Genomic DNA, 23,180 nt, shown 5'->3' on the forward strand with positions numbered 1-23,180 from the left:
CTGACTGACTGTAGTCCCAACCCTTTCTCTCTTGTCCTGCTTGACTCTCCTCCCAACCTCCTCTCTCCTACCCAGCCTGCCTCTCGTCCCAAGCTCTCTTTCCATGGCTACTTGACTCTCGTCCCATGACTCTCTTGTCATGCCTGACTTTCGTCCCAAGCTTCTCTCTCCTGTTCTGCATAACTCTGGTCCCAGTCCTCTCTCTCCTGTCCTGCATGACTCTCGTTTCAAGCATCTCTCTCCTGTCCTGACTGACTCTCGTCCAAAGCCTCTCTCTCCTGCAAAGCCTGACCCTCATACCCAGCCTCTCTCTCCTGTCCTGCCTGACTTTCGTCCCAAGTCTCTCTCTCCTGTCCTGCCGACTCTCGTCCAATACCTCGCTCTCATGTTCTGCCTGACTCTCGTCCCAAGCCTCTCTCTCTTGTCCTGCTTGACTCTCGTCCCAAGCCTCTCTCTCCTGTCCTGCATGACTCTCGTCCCATGTCTCTCTCTCATGTCCTGCCTGACAATCGTCCCAAGCCTCTCTCTCCGGCCATGTCACACTCTCGTCCCAAGTCTCTCTCTCCTGTCCTGCCTGACTATCGTCCAAAGCCTCTCTCTCCTGTCGTGACAGACTCTCGTTCCAAGCCTCTCTCTCCTGTCCAGTCTGACACTAGTCCCAAGCCCCACTCTCCTCTCATGCCTGACTGTCGTCCCAAGCATCTATGTCCTGTCCTGACTGACTCACCTCAAGCCTCTATCTCCTCTCATGCCTGACTCTCGTACCCACCCTCTATCTACTGTCCTTCCTAACTCTCGTATCAGGCCTCTTTCTCCTGTCCTGCAAAACTCTCGTCCCAAGCCTCTCTCTCCTATCCAGCCTGGCTCTCGTCCCATGACTCTCCCTCCTGTCCTGCCTGACTCACGTCAAAAACCCCTCTCTCCTACCCTCTATTATTATCGTACCAATCCTCTATCTCCTGTCCTGTCTGACTCTCATCCCAACTCCCTCTCTCCTACCCTGCTTGACTCTCGTCCTAAGCCACTCTCATGTCGAGCCTGACTATCGTCTCAAGCCTCACTCTCCGGTCCTGCCTGACTCTCGTCCCAAGCCTCTCTCTCCTGTTCTGCCTGACTCTCGTCCCAAGTCTCTCTTTCCTGCCCTGCCTGACATTCGTTTTAGGACTCTATATCTTGTCCTGCCTGACTCTCGTCCTAACACTCTCCCTCCTGTCCTGCCTGACTCTCGTCCCAAGCCTCTCTCTCCTACACTGCCTGACCGTCGTCAAAAGCCTCTCTCTCCTGTCCTGCCTGACTCGCTCGTCAAGACTCTGTCTCCTGTATTGCTTGACTCTCGTCCCAAGCTATTCTCCCCTGTCCTGCGTGACTCTTGTCCCAATCCTCTCTCTCCTTTCCTGCCTGACTCTCGTCCCATGCCTCTCTCTTCTGTCCTGCCTAACTCTCGTCCCAACCCCCTCTCTCCTACCAAGCCTGACTCTCGTCCCAAGCTCTCTTTCCAGGCCTGCCTGACTCTCGTCCCATGAATCTCTCTCCTGTCATTCATGACTCTCGTCCCAAGCTTCTCTCTCCTGTCCTACCTGACTCTCCTCCCAAGCCTCTCTCTCCTGTCCTGACTGACTCTCGTTCGAAGCCTCTATCTCCTCTCCCGTCTGACTCTCGTCCCAACCCTCTCCCCCCGGTCCTGCCTGTCTGTAGTCCGAAGGATCTCTCTCCTCTCTGGCCTGACACTCGTACCAAGTCTCTCTCTCCGGTCCTGCCTGACTCTCGTCCCAAGCCTCTTTCTCCTACTTGCCTGAGAGTCGTCCATAAATCTTCTCTCCAACACTGCCTGGCTCTCGTCACAAGCCTCTCTCTCCTGTCCTGCCTGACTCTCATCACAAGCCTCCCTCTCCTATCCTGCCTGACTCTCGTCCCAAGCCAATCTCTCGTGTACTGCCTGAATATTGTCGGAAGCCCCTCTCTCCTACCCTACATGATTCTCGTTCCAAGCATCTCTGTTCTGTCCAGCCTAACTCTCGTCCAAAGCCCCTCTTTCCTACCATGCCTGACTCTCGTCCCAAGACTCTCTCCAGTCGAATTTGACTCTCGTCCCAAGCCATTCTCTCCTCTCCTGCCTGACTCTCGTCCCAGTCCTATCTCTCCTGTCCTGACTGACTCTCGTCCTAAACCTGTCTCTTCTATTTGCCTGACTCTCGTTCTAAGTCCTCTCCTACCCTTTCTGTCTCTCGTCCCAAGCCTCTCTCTCCTGTCCTGCCTGTCTGTAGTCCGAAGGATCTCTCTCCTGTCTTGCCTGACTCTCGTCCCAAGCGTCTATCTCCTCTCTGGCCTGACACTCGTCCCAAGACTCTTTCTTCTGTCCTCCCTGACTCTCGTCCAAAGCCTACTTCTCCTGTCCTGCCTGACTGTCATCCCAAGCCTCTCTATCCTGTCCTGCCTGATTCTTGTTCCAAACCTGTGTCTTCTCTCCTGCCTGACTCTCGTCCCAAGCCTCTCTCTCCTGCCGTGCCTGACTCTCTCCTCAAGCCTCTCTCTCCTATCTTGCCTGACTCTCGTCCCAAGCCCTTCTCTCCACCCCTGCCTGACTCTCGTCCTAAGCTTATTTCTCCTACCATGCCTGACTCTCATCTCAAGCCTCTGTCTCCTGTCCTGCCTGACTCCCGTCCCAAGTCTCTCTCTCCTCTCCTGCCTGACTCTCGTCCAATACCTCGCCCTCCTGTTCTGCCTGACTCTCGTGCAAAGCCTTTCTCTCTCGTCCTGCTTGACTCTCGTCCTAAGCCACTTTCTCCTGTCCTGCCTGACTCTCGTCCCATGAATCTCTCTCCTGTCATTCATGACTCTCGTCCCAAGCTCTCTCTCCTTTCCTACCTGACTCCCCTCCCAAGCCTCTCTCTCATGTCCTGCCTGACTCTCTTCCTAAGCCTCTATATCCTCTCCCGTCTGACTCTCGTCCCAAGCCTCTCTCCCCTGTCCTGCCTGACTCTAGTCCAAAGCCTCTCTCTCCTGTCCTGCCTGACTGTCGTCCCAACCTCTCTCTTCTGTCCTGCCCGACTCTCGTCGCAACCATTTCTCTCCTGTACTGCCTGATTCTCGTCCCAAGACTCTCCCTTCTGTCCTGACTGACTGTAGTCCCAACCCTTTCTCTCTTGTCCTGCTTGACTCTCGTCCCAACCTCCTCTCTCCTACCCAGCCTGCCTCTCGTCCCAAGCTCTCTTTCCATGGCTACTTGACTCTCGTCCCATGACTCTCTTGTCATGCCTGACTTTCGTCCCAAGCTTCTCTCTCCTGTTCTGCATAACTCTGGTCCCAGTCCTCTCTCTCCTGTCCTGCATGACTCTCGTTTCAAGCATCTCTCTCCTGTCCTGACTGACTCTCGTCCAAAGCCTCTCTCTCCTGCCAAGCCTGACCCTCATACCCAGCCTCTCTCTCCTGTCCTGCCTGACTCTCGTCCCAAGTCTCTCTCTCCTGTCCTGCCGACTCTCGTCCAATACCTCGCTCTCATGTTCTGCCTGACTCTCGTCCCAAGCCTCTCTCTCTTGTCCTGCTTGACTCTCGTCCCAAGCCTCTCTCTCCTGTCCTGCATGACTCTCGTCCCATGTCTCTCTCTCATGTCCTGCCTGACAATCGTCCCAAGCCTCTCTCTCCGGCCATGTCACACTCTCGTCCCAAGTCTCTCTCTCCTGTCCTGCCTGACTATCGTCCAAAGCCTCTCTCTCCTGTCGTGACAGACTCTCGTTCCAAGCCTCTCTCTCCTGTCCAGTCTGACACTAGTCCCAAGCCCCACTCTCCTCTCATGCCTGACTGTCGTCCCAAGCATCTCTCTCCTGTCCTGACTGACTCAACTCAAGCCTCTCTCTCCTCTCATACCTGACTCTCGTACCAACCCTCTATCTCCTGTCCTTCCTAACTCTCGTATCAGGCCTCTTTCTCCTGTCCTGCAAAACTCTCGTCCCAAGCCTCTCTCTCCTATCCAGCCTGGCTCTCGTCCCATGACTCTCCCTCCTGTCCTGCCTGACTCACGTCAAAAACCCCTCTCTCCTACCCTCAATTATTCTCGTACCAAGCCTCTCTCTCCTGTCCTGTCTGACTCTCATCCCAACTCCCTCTCTCCTACCCTGCTTGACTCTCGTCCGAAGCATCTCTCATGTCGAGCCTGACTCTCGTCTCAAGCATACCTCTCCGGTCCTGCCTGACTCTCGTCCCAAACCTCTCTGTCCTGTTGTGCCTGACTCTCGTCACAAGCCTCTCTTTCCTGCCCTGATTGACATTCGTTTCAGGACTCTATCTCTTGTCCTGCGTGACTCTCGTCCTAACATTCTCTCTCCTGTCCTGCCTGACTCTCGTCTCAAGCCTCTCTCTCCTACACTGCCTGACCGTCGTCAAAAGCCTCTCTCTCCTGTCCTGCCTGACTCGCTCGTCAAGACTCTGTCTCCTGTATTGCTTGACTCTCGTCCCAAGCTATTCTCCCCTGTCCTGCGTGACTCTTGTCCCAATCCTCTCTCTCCTTTCCTGCCTGACTCTCGTCCCATGCCTCTCTCTTCTGTCCTGCCTAACTCTCGTCCCAACCCCCTCTCTCCTACCAAGCCTGACTCTCGTCCCAAGTTCTCTTTCCAGGCCTGCCTGACTCTCGTCCCATGAATCTCTCTCCTGTCATTCATGACTCTCGTCCCAAGCTTCTCTCTCCTGTCTTACCTGACTCTCCTCCCAAGCCTCTCTCTCCTGTCCTGACTGACTCTCGTTCGAAGCCTCTATCTCCTCTCCCGTCTGACTCTCGTCCCAACCCTCTCCCCCCTGTCCTGCCTGTCTGTAGTCCGAAGGATCTCTCTCCTCTCTGGCCTGACACTCGTACCAAGTCTCTCTCTCCGGTCCTGCCTGACTCTCGTCCCAAGCCTCTTTCTCCTACTTGCCTGAGAGTCGTCCATAAATCTTCTCTCCAACACTGCCTGGCTCTCGTCACAAGCCTCTCTCTCCTGTCCTGCCTGACTCTCATCACAAGCCTCCCTCTCCTATCCTGCCTGACTCTCGTCCCAAGCCAATCTCTCGTGTAATGCCTGAATATTGTCGGAAGCCCCTCTCTCCTACCCTACATGATTCTCGTTCCAAGCATCTCTGTTCTGTCCAGCCTAACTCTCGTCCAAAGCCCCTCTTTCCTACCATGCCTGACTCTCGTCCCAAGACTCTCTCCAGTCGAATTTGACTCTCGTCCCAAGCCATTCTCTCCTCTCCTGCCTGACTCTCGTCCCAGTCCTATCTCTCCTGTCCTGACTGACTCGTCCTAAGCCTGTCTCTTCTATTTGCCTGACTCTCGTTCTAAGTCCTCTCCTACCCTTTCTGTCTCTCGTCCCAAGCCTCTCTCTCCTGTCCTGCCTGTCTGTAGTCCGAAGGATCTCTCTCCTGTCTTGCCTGACTCTCGTCCCAAGCGTCTATCTCCTCTCTGGCCTGACACTCGTCCCAAGACTCTTTCTTCTGTCCTCCCTGACTCTTGTCCAAAGCCTACTTCTCCTGTCCTGCCTGACTGTCATCCCAAGCCTCTCTATCCTGTCCTGCCTGATTCTTGTTCCAAACCTGTGTCTTCTCTCCTGCCTGACTCTCGTCCCAAGCCTCTCTCTCCTGCCGTGCCTGACTCTCTCCTCAAGCCTCTCTCTCCTATCTTGCCTGACTCTCGTCCCAAGCCCTTCTCTCCACCCCTGCCTGACTCTCGTCCTAAGCTTATTTCTCCTACCATGCCTGACTCTCATCTCAAGCCTCTGTCTCCTGTCCTGCCTGACTCTCGTCACAAGTCTCTCTCTCCTGTCCTGCCTGACTCTCGTCCAATACCTCGCCCTCCTGTTCTGCCTGACTCTCGTGCAAAGCCTTTCTCTCTCGTCCTGCTTGACTCTCGTCCTAAGCCACTTTCTCCTGTCCTGCCTGACTCTCGTCCCATGAATCTCTCTCCTGTCATTCATGACTCTCGTCCCAAGCTCTCTCTCCTGTCCTACCTGACTCCCCTCCCAAGCCTCTCTCTCATGTCCTGCCTGACTCTCTTCCTAAGCCTCTATCTCCTCTCCCGTCTGACTCTCGTCCCAAGCCTCTCTCCCCTGTCCTGCCTGACTCCTGTCCCAAGCTTCTCTCTCTTGTCCTTCTTGGCTCTCCTCCCAAGCCTCTTTCTCCTACTTGCCTGACTCTCGTCCATAGATCTTCTCTCCAACCCTGCCTGACTCACGTCCCAAGTCTCTCTCTCCTGTCCTGCCTGACTCTCGTTCCAAGGCTCCCTCTCCTGTCCTGCCTGACTCTCGTCCCAAGCCAATCTTTCGTGTACTGCATGAACATTGTTGGAAGCCCCTCTCTCCTAAACTACATGATTCTCGTTCCAAGCCTCTCATTTCTGTCCTGCCCCTCTCTCCTACCATGCCTGACTCTCGTCCCAAGCGTCTCTTCTGACGAATTTGACTCTCGTCCCAAGCCATTCTCTCGTCCCAAGCCTGACTCTCGTCCCAAGTCTCTATCTCCTTTCCTGCATGACTGTCTTCCCAAGAATCTCTCTCCTGTCCTGCCTCACTCTCGTCCTATCTCCCTCTCTCCTACCCTGCCTGACTCTCGTCCCAAGCCTCTTTCTCCTGTCCTGCCTGACTGTCGTCCCAAACCTCTCTCTAGGGCCCTGTCTGACTCTCGTCCCAAGCATCTCTCTCTTATCAAGCCTTACTCTCGTCCCAAGCCTCTCTTTCCTGTCCTGCCTGACACTCGTCCCATGACTCTATCTCCTGTCCTGCCTGACTCTCGCCCTAACCCTCTCTCTTCTGTCTTGCCTGGCTCTCGTCCAAAGCATCTCTCTCCTACCCTGACTGACCGTCGTCCCAAGCCTCTCTCTCCTGTCCTGACTGACTCTCTCGTCAAGCCTCTCTTTGATGTCCTGCCTGACTCACCTCCCAACCTTTTCTCCACTGTCCTGCCTGACTCTAGTCCAAAGCCTCTCTCTCCTGTCCTGCCTGACTCTCGTCCCAACCTCTCTCTTCTGTCCTGCCCGACTTTCGTCGCAACCATTTCTCTCCTGTTCTGCATAACTATGGTCCCAGTCCTCTCTCTCCTGTCCTGCATGACTCTCGTTTCAAGCCTCTCTCTCCTGCCCTGCAAAACTCTCGTCCCAAGCCTCTCTCTCCTGTCCAGCCTGGCTCTCGTCCCATGACTCGTCCCTCTCGTCGAAAGCCACTCTCTCCTGTAATGCCTGACCCTCGTACCCAGCCTCTCTCTCCTGTCCTGCCTGACTCTAGTCCAATACCTCGGTCTCCTGTTCTGCCTGACTCTCGTCCCAAGCCTCTCTCTCTTGTCCTGCTTGACTCTCGTCCCAAGCCTCTCTCTCCTGTCCTGCCTGACTCTCGTCCCATGTCTCTCTCTCATGTCCTCCCTGACTATCGTCCCAAGCCTCTCTCTCCTGTCATGTCAGACTCTCGTCCCAAGTCTCTCTCTCCTGTCGTGCCTGACTATCGTCCAAAACCTCTCTCTCCTGTCCAGTCTAACACTAGTCCCAAGCCCCTCTCTCCTCTCATGCCTGACTGTCGTCCCAAACATCTCTCTCCTGTCCTGACTGACTCACCTCAAGGCTCTATCTCCTCTCATGCCTGACTCTCTTACCAACCCTCTATCTCCTGTCCTTCCTAACTCTCGTATCAGGCCTCTTTCTCCTGTCCTGCAAAACTCTCGTCCCAAGCCTCTCTCTCCTGTCCAGCCTGGCTCTCGTAACATGAATCTCCATCCTGTCCTACCTGACTCACGTCAAAAACCCCTCTCTCCTACCCTCCATTATTCTCGTACCAAGCCTCTCTCTCCTGTCCTGCCTGACTCTCGTCCAAGCCTCCTCTCCTTCCGTCTGACTCTCGTCCCAAGCTCTCTCCTCCTGTCCTGCCTGACTCCTGTCCCAAGCTCCTCTCTCCTTCCATCATGACTCTCGTCCCAAGCTCTTTCTCTTCTGCCTGACTCTCGTCCCAAGCCTTCTCTCCTACCTGCCTGACTCTCGTCCCACTCTTCTCCTGTCCTCCTGACTCTCGTCCAAGGCTCCTCTCCTGTCCTGCCTGACTCTCGTCCCAAGCCTTCTCTCCTGTCCTAGCTGACTCTCGTCCCCTGATCTCTCTCTGTTCTGCCTGACTCTCGTCCCCCTTCTCTCCTCCTCCTGACTCTCGTCCCAACTCTCTCTCTGTCCTGTCTCTGTCTGACCTAGCCATCTCTCTCCGTACCTGCTGACTCTCGTCCAAGCTCCTCTCTTCGGCCTGACTCTCGTCCCAAGCTCCTCTCCGGGTCCTGCCTGACTCTCGTCCCAACCTCTCTCTCCTTCCTGCCTGACTTCTCGTCCAAGCCTTCTTTCCTGTCCTGCCTGACTTCGTCCAACCTTCTCTTCCTGTCTGCTCTCGTCAAACTCTCTCCTGTCAGCCTACTCTCGTCCAAGCCTTCTTCCTACCTGCCTGACCTCGTCCAAAGCCTCTCTCTCCTGTCCTGCCTGACTCCTCGTCCAAGCCTCTCTCTCCTGTCTTCCCTTGACTCTCGTCCAAGCTCTTCTCCCCTGTCCTGACTCTCGTCCCAATCCTTCTCTCCTTTCCTGCCTGACTCTCGTCTCAAGCCTCTCTCTCTGTCCTGCCTGACTCTCGTCCCAATCCGGGGGGGGGGGGGGGGGGGGGGGCCCCCCCCCCCCCCCCCCCCCCCCCCCCCCCCCCCCCCCCCCCCCCCCCCCCCCCCCCCCCCCCCCCCCCCCCCCCCTGCCTGACCTCGTCCAAGCACTCTTCCTGTCCTGCCTGACTCGTACTCTCTTCCTCTGGACTTCGTCCAACCTCTCTTGTCCTGCTGACTCTCGTCCCAAGCTCTTCTCCTGTCCTGCCTGACTCTCGTCCAAAGCCTCTCTCTCCTGTCTACCTGACTCTCGTCCAAGCCTCTCTCTGTCTGCCTGACTCTCGTCCCAAGCTCTCTCTCCTGTCCTGACTGAACTCTCGTCCCAAGCTCTCTCTCTTGTCCTGCCTGACTCTCGTTCCAAGCCTCTCTTCCTGTCCTGCTGACTCTCTCCCAAGCCTCTCTCTCTTGTCCTGCCTGAACTCTGTCCCAAGCTCTCTCTCCTGTCCTGCCTGACTCTCGTCCCAAGCCTCTTCTCCTTCTGCCTGACCTCGTCCAAGACTCCTCTCCCTGTCCTGCCTGACTCTCGTCCCAAGCCTCTCTCTCCTGTCTGCTTGACTCTCGTCCAAGCCTCTTCTCCTGTCCTGCCTGACTCTCGTCCCAAGCCTCTCTTCCTGTCCTGACTATTCGTCCAAGCCTCTCTCTCTCTGACTTCTCGTCCAAGCCTCTCTCCTGTCCTGCCTGACTCTCGTCCAAGCTCTCTCTCCTGTCTGACCTGACTCTCGTCCAAGCCTCTCTCCCCTCCTGCTGACCTCGTCCCAGACTTTTCTCCTCCTGCTACTCTCGTCCCAAGCCTCTCTCCTGTCCTGCCTGACTCTCGTCCAAGCCTTCTCTCCTACCTGCTTGACTCTCGTCCCAAGCCTCTTCTCCTCCTTGCCTGACTCTCGTCCAAGTCTCTCTCTCCATCCTGCCTGACTCTCGTCCAAGCCTCTCTTCTCCTGTCCTGCCTGACTCTCGTCCCAAGCCTCCTCTCCTGTCCTGCCTGACTCTCGTCCCAAGCCAATCTCTGTCTGCCTGATTCTTGTCAAGCCTCCTTCTCCCTGTTCTCGTCCAAGCCTCTCTTTCCTGTCCTCCTGACTCTCGTCCCAAGCCTCCTCTTACCATGCCTGACTCTCGTCCAAGCCTCTTCTCCTGTCTCTTGACTCTCTCCAAGCTCTCTCCTTCCGCCTGACTCTCGTCCCAGTCCTTCTCTCCTGTCCTGACTGACTCTCGTCCCAAGCCTTCTCCTATGCCTACTCTCGTTTCCAAGCCTTCTCTCCTACCTTCTGATCTCTCGTCCAAGCCTCTCTCTCCTGTCCTGCCTGACTGTCGTCCAAGATCTCTCTCCTGTCCTGCCTGACTCTCGTCCCAAGCTCTCTCCTCTTTGCCTGACCTCGTCCAAGCTCTCTCGTCCTGCCTGACTCTCGTCCAAGCCCTTCTCCTGTCCTCCTGATCTTCCAGCTTTCTCCTTCGCCTGACTGTCCCAACCTTTCCTGTCGCCTGTCTTCCAACCTGTCTCTCCTGCTGACTCGTCCCAAGCCTCTCCTCTCCTGCCTGACTCTCTCCAGCCTCTCTCCCTTCTGCCTGACTTCGTCCCAAGCCTCTCTCTCCCTGCCTGACTCTCGTCCACCTTCTCTCTCCCTTCCTGCACTCCGTCGCAACCTCTTCTCTGTCGCCTGACTCTCTCCAACTCTCTCTCTGTCCTGCTGACTCTGTCCAAGCTAGCCTCTTCTTCTCTCCTGCTACTCTCGTCCCAAGCACCTCTCTCCTACCATGCCTGACTCTCGTCCCAAGCTCTCATTCCTGCCTACCTGACTCTCGTCCCAAGCAATCTCTCTCCTGTCACTCTCTGACTCTCGTCCCAAGCTCTCTCTCCTTCTCCTGACTGACTCTCGTCCCAAGCCTCTTCTCTCCTGCCTGACTCGTACTCTCTGTCCAAGCCTCTATCTCCTCTCTCTCGTCTCTGACTCTCGTCCCAAGCCTCTCTCTCCTGTCCTGCTGACTCGTCCCAAGCTCTCTCTCTTGTCCTCTCTTGAGCTCTCCTCCAACCTCGTCTATCTCCTCGTCCTGCCTGATCACTCGTCCATAGCTCTTTCTCCTGCCTGGCACTCGTTCCAAGCCTCTCTCTCCTGTCCTGCCTGACTCTCGTCCAAGCCTCTCTCTCCTGTCCTGCCTGACTCTCGTCCCAAGCCCTCTCTCCTGTCCTGCCTGACTTCGTCCAAGCCTCTCTCTCTACCTGACCTGATCTCCTTCGTCCACAGCCTCTCCAAACCTCTCATCCTCCTTTCACTGGCTTGACCTGTCCATCTATCAAGATCTCTCTCCTGTCCTGCCTGACTCTCGTCCAACTCTCTCTCTCCTACCCTGCCTAATTCTCGTCCCAAGCCTCTCTCTGTCCGCCTGACTCTCGTCCTAAGCCTCTCTCTCCTGTTCTGCATGACTCTTTCCCAACCTCTCTCTACGTCCTGCCTGACTCTCGTCCCAGGCCTCTCTCCTATCATAGCCTGACTCTCGTCCCAAGCTTTTCTCCCCTGTCCTGCCTGACTCTAGTCCAAAGCCTCTCTCTCCTTCCTGCCTGACTCTCGTCCCAAGCCTCTCTATCCTGCCTGCCTGACTCTCTCCTCAAGCCTCTCTCCTATCCTGCCTGACTCTCGTCCAAGTCTCTATCTCCTTTCCTGCTGACTCATCCCAAGATCCTCTCCTGTCTGCCTCACTCTCGTCCTAACTCCTCTCTCCTTCCTGCCTATCTCGTCCCAAGCCTCCTCTCCTGTCGACCTGACTCTCGTCCCAAGCCTCTCTCTTCTGCTGACTCTCATCTGTCTGTTCGTCCCAGAGCTTCTCCTCTGTCCTGCCTGACTCTCGTCCCAAGCTCTCTCTCCTACTCTGACAGTTCTCTTTTTCCGAAGCCTCTCTCCTGTCCTGCCTGACTGTCGTCCCAACCTCTCTCGTCCTGCCTGACTCTCGTCCCAAGCCTCTCTCTCCTATCCTGCCTGACTCTCGTCCCAAGCTCTCTCTTCCTGTCCTGCCTGACTCTCGTCCCAGTCACTCTTCTCCTGTCCTGCCTGACTCTCGTCCCAACCCTCTCTCTCTTCCTGCTGCTCTCGTCCAAAGCATCTCTCTCCTACCCTGCCTGACATCGTCCCAAGCTTCTCTCTCCTGTCCTGCTGACTCTCTCGTCAAGCCTCTCTCTATGTCCTGCCTGACTCTCGTCCAAGCCTCTTCTCTCCTGTCTGCCTGACTCTATCCCAAGCCCTCTCTCCTGTCCTGCCTGACTTCGTCCCAAGCCTCTCTCATGTGACGCCTGACTCTCGTCCAAGCCTCCTCTCCGTCCTGCCTGACTCTCGTCCCAAGCTCTCATCTACTGTCCTCCTGACTCTCGTCCCAAGCCTCTCTCTCCTGTCCTGCTGACTTCGTCCTGAGCACTCTCTCTTGTCTGCCTGACTCTCGTCCTAACTCTCTCTCCTGTCCTGCCTGACTCTCGTCCCAAGCCCTCTCTCTCCTGCCTGACTCTCGTCAAAGCCTCTCTCTCCTCCTGCTGACTCCGTCCCAACCTCTCTCCTCCTGACTCTCGTCCCAAGATTTCTCCTGTCCTGCCTGACTCTCGTCCCAAGCTCTCTCCTACTTCCTGCTACTCTCGTCCCAAGCTCTCTCTCCTTGCCTGACTTCGCAAGCCTCTCCTGTCCTGCCTGACTCTCGTCCCAAGCCTCTCCTCCTGTCTGCCTGACTCTCGTCCAACCTCTCTCTCTCCTGTCCTGCTTGACTCTCAGTCCCAAGCCTCTTCTCCTGTGAGCCTGACTCTCGTCCCAAGCTCCTCTCCGTCCTGCCTGACTCTGTCCCACCTCTCCTACTTCGCCTGACTCTCTCCCAGCTCTCTTTCCTGCTCTGACACTTTAAGCTCTCTCTCTGTCCTGCTACTCTCGTCCTAAGCCTCTCTCTCCTGTCCTGCTGACTCTCGTCCCAAGCCTCTCTCTCCTATCTGCCTGACCGTCGTCCAAAGCTCTTGTCCCAATCCTCTCCTTAGTTTCCTGCCTGACTCTCGTCCATGACTCTCTCTTTCTGTCCTGCCTAACTCTGGTCCCAACCCCCTTCTCCTACCAAGTCTGACTCTCGTCCCAGAATCTCTCTCCTGTCATCTGACTCTCGTCCCAAGCTCTCTCTCCTGTACTACCTGACTCTCCTCTCAAGCCTCCTCTCCTGTCCTCCTGACTCTCGTCCGAAGCCTCTATCTCCTCTCCGTCTGACTCTCCTCCTAAGCCTCTCTCTCCCTGTCCTGCCTGATCCTGTCCCAAGCGTCTCTCTCTTGTCCTTCTTGACTCTCCTCCCAAGCCTCTTTCTCCCACTTGCCTGCTCTCGTCCATAGATCTTCTCTCCAACCCTGCCTGACTCTAGTCCCAAGGCTCTCTCTCCGCTCCTGTCTGTCTATCGTCCCAAGCTCCTCTCCTGTCCTGCCTGACTCTCGTCCCAAGCCAATCTCTCGTGTACTGCCTGAATATTGTAGGAAGACCCTCTCTCCTATCCTACATGATTCTCGTTCCAAGCCTCTCTGTTCTGTCCTGCCTTGCTCTCGTCCCAAGCCCCTCTCTCCTACCATGCCTGACTCTCGTCCCAAGCCTCTCTCTTGTCGAATCTGACTCTCGTCCCAAGCCATTCTCTCCTCTCCTGCCTGAATCTCGTCCCAGTCCTATCTCTCCTGTCCTGACTGATTCTCGACCAAATCCTGTCTCTCCTAATTGCCTGACTCTTGTTCCAAGCCCTTCTGTCCTACCCTTTCTGACTCTCGTCCTAAGCCTCTATCTCCTGTCCTGCCTATCTCTCGTCCGAAGAATCTCTCTTCTGTCCTGCCCGACTCTCGTCCCAAGCGTCTTTCTTCTCTCTTGCTTGACACTCGTCAAAAGTCTCTCTCTCCGGTCCTGCCTGACTCTCGTCCCAAGCCTCTTTCTCCTGATTTCCCTGACTATCGTCCCAAGCCTATTTCTCCTGTCCTGCCTGACTGTCATCCCAAGCCTCTCTATCCTGTCCTGCCTGATTCTTGTTCCAAACCTGTGTCTTCTCTCCTGCCTAACTCTCGTCCCAAGCCTCTCTCTCCTGCCGTGCCTGACTCTCTCCTCAAGCCTCTCTCTCCTATCCTGCCTGACTCTCTTCCCAAGTCTCTATATCCTTTCCTGCTTGACTGTCATCCCAAGAATCTCTCTCCTATCCTGCCTCACTCTCGTCCTAACTCTCTCTCTCCTCCCCTGCCTAACTCTCGTCCCAAGCCTCTCTCCTGTCGAGCCTGACTCTCGTCCTAAGCCTCTCTCTCCTGTTCTGCATGAGTCTTTTCGCAAACCTCTCTCTACGGTCCTGCCTGACTCTCGTCCCAGGCCTCTCTCTCCTATCAAGCCTGACTCTCGTCCCAAGCTTTTCTCCCCTGTCCTGCCTGACTCGAGTCCAAAGCCTCTCTCTCCTCTCCTGCCTTACTCTCGTCCCAAGCCTCTCTCTCCTGCCGTGCCTGACTCTCTCCTCAAGCCTCTCTCTCCTATCCTGCCTGACTCTCTTCCCAAGTCTCTATCTCCTTTCCTGCTTGACTCTCATCCCAAGAATCTCTCTCCTGTCCTGCCTCACTCTCGTCCTAACTTTCTCTCTCCTCCCCTGCCTAACTCTCGTCCCAAGCCTCTCTCCTGTCGAGCCTGACTCTCGTCCTAAGCCTCTCTCTCCTGTTCTGCATGAGTCTTTTCCCAAACCTCTCTCTACGGTCCTGCCTGACTCTCGTCCCAGGCCTCTCTCTCCTATCAAGCCTGACTCTCGTCCCAAGCTTTTCTCCCCTGTCCTGCCTGACTCTAGTCCAAAGCCTCTCTCTCCTCTCCTGCCTGACTCTCTCCTCAAGCCTCTCTCTCCTATCCTGCCTGACTCTCGTCCAAAGTCTCTATCTCCTTTCCTGCTTGACTGTCATCTCAAGAGTCTCTCTCCTGTCCTACCTCACTCTCGTCCTAACTCTCTCTCTCCTACCCTGCCTAATTCTCGTCCCAAGCCTCTCTCTTGTCGAGCCGGACTCTCGTCCTAAGCCTCTCTCTACTGTTCTGCATGACTCTTTTCCCAAACCTCTCTCTACGGTCCTGCCTGACTCTCGTCCCAGGCCTCTATCTCCTATCAAGCCTGACTCTCGTCCCAAGCTTTTCTCCCCTGTCCTGCCTGACTCTAGTCCAAAGCCTCTCTCTCCTGTCCTGCCTGACTCTCATCCCAAGCCTCTCTCTCCTGCCGTGCCTGACTCTCTCCTCAAGCCTCTCTCTCCTATCCTGCCTGACTCTCGTCCCAAGTCTCTATCTCCTTTCCTGCTTGACTGTCATCCCAAGAATCTCTCTCCTGTACTGCCTCACTCTCGTCCTAACTCCCTCTCTCCTACCCTGCCTAATTCTCGTCCCAAGCCTCTCTCCTATCGAGCCTGACACTAGTCCCAAGCCCCTCTCTCCTCTCATGCCTGACTGTCGTCCCAAGCATTTCTCTCTTGTCGAGCCAGACTCTCGTCCCAAGACTCTCCCTCCTATTCTGCATGTCTCTTTTCCGAAGCCTCTCTCTCCTGTCCTGCCTGACTGTCGTCCCAAACCTCTCTACGGTCCTGCCTGACTCTCCTCCCAAGCCTCTCTCTCCTATCCTGCCTGACTCTCGTCCCAAAAAATCTCTTTCCTGTCCTGCCTGACACTCGTCCCATCACTCTATCTCCTGTCCTACCTGACTCTCGCCCTAACCCTCTCTCTTCTCTCCTGTCTGGCTCTCGTCCAAAGCATCTCTCTCCTACCCTGCCTGACAGTCGTCCCAAGCTTCTCTCTCCTGTCCTGGCTGACTCTCTCGTCAAGCCTCTCCCTGATGTCCTGCCTGACTCTCGTTCCAAGCTTTTCTCCCTTGTCATGCCTGACTCTAGTCCAAACCCTCTCTCTCCTGTCCTGCTTGACTCTCGTCCGAAGCCTCTCTCATGTGGAGCCTGACTCTCGTCCCAAGCCTCACTCTCCGGTCCTGCCTGACTCTCGTCCCAAACCTCTCACTACTGTCCTTCCTGACTCTCGTCCCAAGCCTCTCTTTCCTGCCCTGCTTGACAATCGTTTGAGGACTCTATCTCTTGTGCTGCCTAACTCTCGTCCTAACAGACTCTCTCCTGTCCTGCCTGATTCTCGTCCCAAGCCTCTCTCTCTTACACTGCCTGACCGTCGTCAAAAGCCTCTCTCTCCTGTACTGCTTGACTCTCGTCCCAAGATATTCTCCCGTGTCCTGCCTGACTCTTGTCCCAATCCTCTCCTTAGTTTCCTGCCTGACTCTCGTCGCATGACTCTCTCTTTTGTCCTGCCTAACTCTGGTCCCTACCCCCTTTCTCCTACCAAGTCTGACTCTCGTCCCATGAATCTCTCTCCTGTCATTCTTGACTCTCCTCCCAAGCCTCCTTCTCCTGTCCTTCCTGACTCTAGTCCGAAGCCTCTATCTCCTCTCCGGTCTGACTCTCCTCCTAAGCCTCTCTCCCCTGTCCTGCCTGATTCCTGTCCCAAGCGTCTCTCTCTTGTCCTTCTTGACTCTCCTCCCAAGCCTCTTTCTCCCACTTGCCTGGCTCTCGTCCATAGATCTTCTCTCCAACCCTGCCTGACTCTAGTCCCAAGGCTCTCTCTCCGCTCCTGTCTGTCTATCGTCCCAAGCATCCCTCTCCTGTCCTGCCTGACTCTCGTCCCAAGCCAATCCCTCGTGTACTGCCTGAATATTGTAGGAAGTCCCTCTCTCCTATCCTACATGATTCTCGTTCCAAGCCTCTCTGTTCTGTCCTGCCTTACTTTCGTCCCAAGCCTCTCTCTCCTACCATGCCTGACTCTCGTCCCAAGCCTCTTTCTTGTCGAATTTGACTCTCGTCCCAAGCCATTCTCTCCTCTCCTATCTGAATCTCGTCCCAGTCCTATCTCTCCTGTCCTGACTGACTCTCGTCCCAATCCTGTCTCTCCTAATTCCCTGACTCTCGTTCCAAGCCCTTCTCTCCTACCCTTTCTGACTCTCGTCCCAAGCCTCTATCTCCTGTCCTGCCTATCTCTCGTCCGAAGAATCTCTCTTCTGTCCTGCCTGACTCTCGTCCCAAGCGTCTATCTTCTCTCTTGCTTGACACTCGTCCCAAGTCTCTCTCTCCGGTCCTCCCTGACTCTCGTCCCAAGCCTTTTTCTCCTGTCCTCCCTGACTATCTTCCCAAGCCTATTACTCTTGTCCTGCCTGACTGTCATCCCAAGCCTCTCTATCCTGTCCCGCCTGATTCTTGTTCCAAACCTGTGTCTTCTCTCCTGCCTGACTCTCGTCCCAAGCCTCTCTCTCCTGCCGTGCCTGACTCTCTCCTCAAGCCTCTCTCTCCTATCCTGCCTGACTCTCTTCCCAAGTCTCTATCTCCTTACCTGCTTGACTGTCATCCCAAGAATCTCTCTCCTGTCCTGCCTCACTCTCGTCCTAACTCTCTCTCTCCTCCCCAGCCTAACTCTCGTCCCAAACCTCTCTCCTGTCGAGCTTGACTCTCGTCCTAAGCCTCTCTCTCCTGTTCTGCATGAGTCTTTTCCCAAACCTCTCTCTACGGTCCTGCCTGACTCTCGTCCCAGGCCTCTCTCTCCTATTAAGCCTGACTCTCGTCCCAAGCTTTTCTCCCCTGTCCTGCCTGACTCTAGTCCAAAGCCTCTCTCTCCTGTCCTGCTTGACTCTCGTCCCAAGCCTCTCTCTCCTGCCGTGCCTGACTCTCTCCTCAAGCCTCTCTCTCCTATCCTGCCTGACTCTCGTCCAAAGTCTCTATCTCCTTTCCTGCTTGACTGTCATCCCAAGAATCTCTCTCCTGTCCTGCCTCACTCTCGTCCTAACTCTCTCTCTCCTACCCTGCCTAATTCTCGTCCCAAGCCTCTCTCCTGTCGAGCCGGACTCTCGTTCTAAGCCTCTCTCTACTGTTCTACATGACTCTTTTCCCAAACCTCTCTCTACGGTCCTGCCTGACTCTCGTCCCAGGCCTCTCTCTCCTATCAAGCCTGACTCTCGTCCCAAGCTTTTCTCCCCTGTCCTGCCTGACTCTAGTCCAAAGCCTCTCTCTCCATTCCTGCCTGACTCTCATCCCAAGCCTCTCTCTCCTGCCGTGCCTGACTCTCTCCTCAAGCCTCTCTCTCCTATCCTGCCTGACTCTCGTCCCAAGTCTCTATCTCCTTTCCTGCTTGACTGTCATCCCAAGAATCTCTCTCCTGTCCTGCCTCACTCTCGTCCTAACTCCCTCTCTCCTACCCTGCTTAATTCCCGTCCCAAGCCTCTCTCCTATCGAGCCCGACACTAGTCCCAAGCCCCTCTCTCCTCTCATGCCTGACTGTCGTCCCAAGCATCTCTCTCCTGTCGAGCCAGACTCTCGTCCCAAGACTTTCTCTCCTGTTCTGCATGTCTCTTTTCCCAAGCCTCTCTCTCCTGTCCTGCCTGACTGTCGTCCCAAACCTCTCAACGGTCCTGCCTGACTCTCGTCCCAAGCCTCTCTCTCCTATCCAGCCTGACTCTCGTCCCAAACCTCTCTTTCCGGTCCTGCCTGACACTCGTCCCATTACTCTATCTCCTGTCCTACCTGACTCTCGCCCTAACCCTCTCTCTTCTGTCCTATCTGGCTCTCGTCCAAAGCATCTCTCTCCTACTCTGCCTGACAGTCGTCCCAAGCTTCTCTCTCCTGTCCTGGCTGACTCTCTCGTCAAGCCTCTCTCTGATGTCCTGCCTGACTCTCGTTCCAATCTTTTCTCCCCTGTCCTGCCTGACTCTAATCTAAAGCCTCTCTTTCCTGTCCTGCTTGACTCTCGTCCGAAGCCTCTCTCATGTGGAGCCTGACTCTCGTCCCAAGCCTCACTCTCTGGTCCTGCCTGACTCTCGTCCCAAGCCTCTCTCTACTGTCCTTCCTGACTCTCGTCCCAAGCCTCTCTTTCCTGCCCTGCTTGACAATCGTTTGAGGACTCTATCTCTTGTGCTGCTTAACTCTCGTCCTAACAGTCTCTCTCCTGTCCTGCCTGACTCTCGTCCCAAGCCTGTCTCTCTTACACTGCCTGACCGTCGTAAAAAGCCTCTCTCTCCTTTCCTGCTTGACTCACTAGTCAAGCCTCTCTCTCATGTACTGCTTGACTCTCGTCCCAAGCTATTCTCCCGTTTCCTGCCTGACTCTTGTCCCAATCCTCTCCCTCCTTTCCTGCCTGACTCTCGTCCCATGCCTCTCTCTTCTGTCTTGCCTAACTCTCGGCCCAACCCCCTCTCTCCTACCAAGTCTGACTCTCGTCCCACAAATCTCTCTCCTGTCATTCTTGTCTCTCGTCCCAAGCCTCTCTCTCCTGTACTACCTGACTCTCCTCTCAAGCCATCCTCTCCTGTCCTGCCTGACTCTCGTCCGAAGCCTCTATCTCCTCTCCCGTCTGACTCTCCTCCCAAGCCTCTCTCCCCTGTCCTGCCTGATTCCTATCCCAAGCGTCTCTCTCTTGTCTTTCTTGACTCTCCTCCCAAGCCTCTTTCTCCCACTTGCCTGGCTCTCGTCCATAGATCTTCTCTCCAACCCTGCCTGACTCTAGTTCCAAGGCTCTCTCTCCGCTCCTGTCTGACTATCGTCCCAAGCCTCCCTCTCCTGTCCTGCCTGACTCTCGTCCCAAGCCAATCTCTCGTGTAATGCCTGAATATTGTAGGAAGTCCCTCTCTCCTATCCTACATGATTCTCGTTCCAAGCCTCTCTGTTCTGTCCTGCCTTACTTTCGTCCCAAGCCTCTCTCTCCTACCATGCCTGACTCTCGTCCCAAGCCTCTTTCTTGTCGAATTTGACTCTCTTCCCATGCCATTCTCTCCTCTCCTACCTGAATCTCGTCCCAGTCCTATCTCTCCTATCCTGACTGACTCTCGTCCCAATCCTGTTTCTCCTAATTCCCTGACTCTCGTTCCAAGCCCCTCTCTCCTACCCTTTCTGACTCTCGTCCCAAGCCTCTCTCTCCTGTCCTGCCTATCTCTCGTCCGAAGGATCTCTCTTCTGTCCTGCCTGACTCTCGTCACAAGCCAATCTCTCGTGTAATGCCTGAATATTGTAGGAAGTCCCACTCTCCTATCCTACATGATTCTCGTTCCAAGCCTCTCTGTTCTGTCCTGCCTTACTTTCGTCCCAAGCCTCTCTCTCCTACCATGCCTGACTCTCGTCCCAAGCCTCTTTCTTGTCGAATTCGACTCTCTTCCCAGCCATTCTCTCCTCTCCTACCTGAATCTCGTCCCAGTCCTATCTCTCCTGTCCTGACTGACTCTCGTCCCAATCCTGTCTCTCCTAATTCCCTGACTCTCGTTCCAAGCCCTTCTCTCCTTCCCTTTCTGACTCTTGTCCCAAGCCTCTCTCTCCTGTCCTGCCTATCTCTCGTCCGAAGAATCTCTCTTCTGTCCTGCCTGACTCTCGTCCCAAGCCTCTTTCTCCTTTCCTCCCTGCCTCTCGTCCCAAGCCTATTTCTCTTGTCCTGCCTGAATGTCATCCCAAGCCTCTCTATCCTGTCCCGCCTGATTCTTGTTCCAAACCTGTGTCTTCTCTCCTGCCTTTACTCTCGTCCCAAGCTTCTCTCTCATGCCGTGCCTGACTCTCTCCTCAAGCCTCTCTCTCCTATCCTGCCTGACTCTCGTCCAAAGTCTCTATCTCCTTTCCTGCTTGACTGTCATACCAAGAATCTCTCTCCTCTCCTTCCTCACTCTCGTCCTAACTCTCTCTCTCCTACCCTCCCTAACTCTCGTCCCAAGCCTCTCTCCTGTCGAGCCTGACTCTCGTCCTAAGCCTCTCTCTCCTGTTCTGCATGACTCTTTTCCCAAATCTCTCTCTACGGTCCTGCCTGACTCTCGTCCCAGGCCTCTCTCTCCTAATAAGCCTGACTCTCGTCCCAAGCTTTTCTCCCCTGTCCTGCCTGACTCTAGTCCAAAGCCTCTCTCTCCTGTCCTGCCTGACTCTCATCCCAAGCCTCTCTCTCCTGCCGTGCCTGACTCTCTCCTCAAGCCTCTCTATCCTATCCTGCCTGACTCTCCTCCCAGGTCTCTATCTCCTTTCCTGCTTGACTGTCATCCCAAGAATCTCTCTCCTGTCCTGCCTCACTCTCATCCTAACTCCCTCTCTCCTACCCTGCCTAATTCTCGTCCCAAGCCTCTCTCCTATCGAGCCTGACACTAGTCCCAAGCCCCTCTCTCCTCTCATGCTCGACTATCGTCCCAAGCATCCCTCTCCTGTCGAGCCGGACTCTCGTCCCAAGCCTCTCTTTCGTGTTTTGCATGTCTCTTTTCGCAAGCCTCTCTCTCCTGTCCTGCCTAACTGTCGTCCCAAACCTTTTTACGGTCCTGCCTGACTCTTGTCCCAAGCCTCTCTCTCCTATCCAGCCTGCTCTCGTCCCAAACCTCTCTTTCCTGTCCTGCCTGACACTCGTCCCATTACTCTGTTTCCTGTCCTACCTGACTCTCGCACTAACGCTCTCTCTTCTGTCCTGCCTGGCTCTCGTCAAAAGCATCTCTCTCCTACCCTGCCTGACAGTCGTCCCAAGCTTCTCTCTCCTCTCCTGGCTGACTCTCTCGTCAAGCCTCTCTCAGATGTCCTGCCTGACTCTCGTTCCAAGCTTTTCTCCCCTGTCCTGCCTGACTCTAGTCCAAAGCCTCTCTCTCCTGTCCTGCTTGACTCTCGTCCGAAGCCTCTCTCATGTGGAGCCTGACTCTCGTCCCAAGCCTCACTCTCCGGTCCTGCCTGACTCTCGTCCCAAGCCTCTCTCTCTTACACTGCCTGACCGTCATCAAAAGCCTCTCTCTCCTGTCCTGCCTGACTCGTTGGTCAAGCCTCTCTCTCCTGTACTGCTTGATTCTCGTCCCAATCTATTCTCCTGTGTCCTGCCTGACTCTTGTCCCAATCCTCTCTCTCCTTTCCTGCCTGACTCTCGTCCCATGCCTCTCTCTTCTGTCCTGCCTAATTCTCGTCCCAACCCCCTCTCTCCTAACAAGCCCGGCTCTCGTCCCATGAATCTCTCTCCTGTCATTCATTACTCTCGGCCCAAGCCTCTCTCTCCTGTCCTACCTGACTCTCCTCTCAAGCCTCTCTCTCCTGTCCTGCCTGACTCTCGTCCGAAGCCTCTATCTCCTCTCCCGTCTGACTCTCCTCCCAAGCGTCTCTCCCCTGTCCTCCCTGATTCCTGTCCCAAGCTTCTCTCTCTTGTCCTTATTGACTCTCCTCCCAAGCCTCTTTCTCCTACTTGCCTAACTCTCGTCCATAGATCTTCTCTCCAACCCTGCCTGACTCTAGTCCCAAGGCTCTCTCTCATCTCCTGCCTGACTCTCGTCCCAAGCCTCCCTCTCCTGTCCTGCATGACTCTCGTCCCAAGCCAATCTCTCGTGTACTGCCTGAATATTGTAGGAAGACCCTCTCTCCTATCCTACATGATTCTCGTTCCAAGCCTCTCTGTTCTGTCCTGCCTTACTCTCGTCCCAAGCCCCTCTCTCCTACTATGCCTGCCTCTCGTCCCAAGCCTCTCTCTTGTCGAATTTGACTCTCGTCCCAAGCCATTCTCTCCTCTCCTGCCTGAATCTCGTCCCAGTCCTATCTCTCCTGTCCTGACTGACTCTCGTTCAAATCCTGTCTCTCCTAATTGCCTGACTCTCGTTCCAAGCACTTCTCTCCTACCCTTTCTGACTCTCGTCCCAAGCCTCTATCTCCTATCCTGCCTATCTCTCGTCTGAAGAATCTCTCTTCTGTCATGCCTGACTCTCGTCCCAAGCGTCTATCTTCTCTCTTGCCTGACACTCGTCCCAAGTCTCTCTCTCCGGTCCTGCCTGACTCTCGTCCCAAGCCTCTTTCTCCTGTCCTCCCTGACTGTCATCCCAAGCCTCTCTATCCTGTCCTGCCTGATTCTTCTTCCAAACCTGTGTCTTCTCTCCTGCCTGACTCTCGTCCCAAGCCTCTCTCTCCTGCCGTGCCTGACTCTCTCCTCAAGCCTCTCTCTCCTATCCTGCCTGACTCTCTTCCCAAGTCTCTATCTCCTTTCCTGCTTGACTCTCATCACAAGAATCTCTCTCCTGTCCTGCCTCACTCTCGTCCTAACTCTCTCTCTCCTCCCCTGCCTAACTCTCATCCCAAGCTTTTCTCCCCTGTCCTGCCTGACTCTAGTCCAAAGCCTCTCTCTCCTCTCCTGCCTGACTCTCGTCCCAAGCCTCTCTCTCCTGCCGTACCTGACTCTCTCCTCAAGCCTCTCTCTCCTATCCTGCCTGACTCTCGTCCAAAGTCTCTATCTCCTTTCCTGCTTGACTGTCATCCCAAGAATCTCTCTCCTATCCTGCCTCACTCTCGTCCTAACTCTCTCTCTCTCCTACCCTGCCTAATTCTCGTCCCAAGCCTCTCTCCTGTCGAGCCGGACTCTCGTCCAAAGCCTCTCTCTACTGTTCTGCATGACTATCTTCCCAAACCTCTCTCTACGGTCCTGCCTGACACTCGTCCAAGGCCTCTCTCTCCTATCAAGCCTGACTCTCGTCCCAAGCTTTTCTCCCCTGTCCTTCCTGATTCCTGTCCCAAGCTTTTCTCTCTTGTTCTTATTGACTCTCCTCCCAAGCCT

This window comes from Panulirus ornatus, chromosome 2 (assembly GCF_036320965.1).
Source record: "Panulirus ornatus isolate Po-2019 chromosome 2, ASM3632096v1, whole genome shotgun sequence".
Lineage (NCBI taxonomy): Eukaryota > Metazoa > Arthropoda > Malacostraca > Decapoda > Palinuridae > Panulirus > Panulirus ornatus.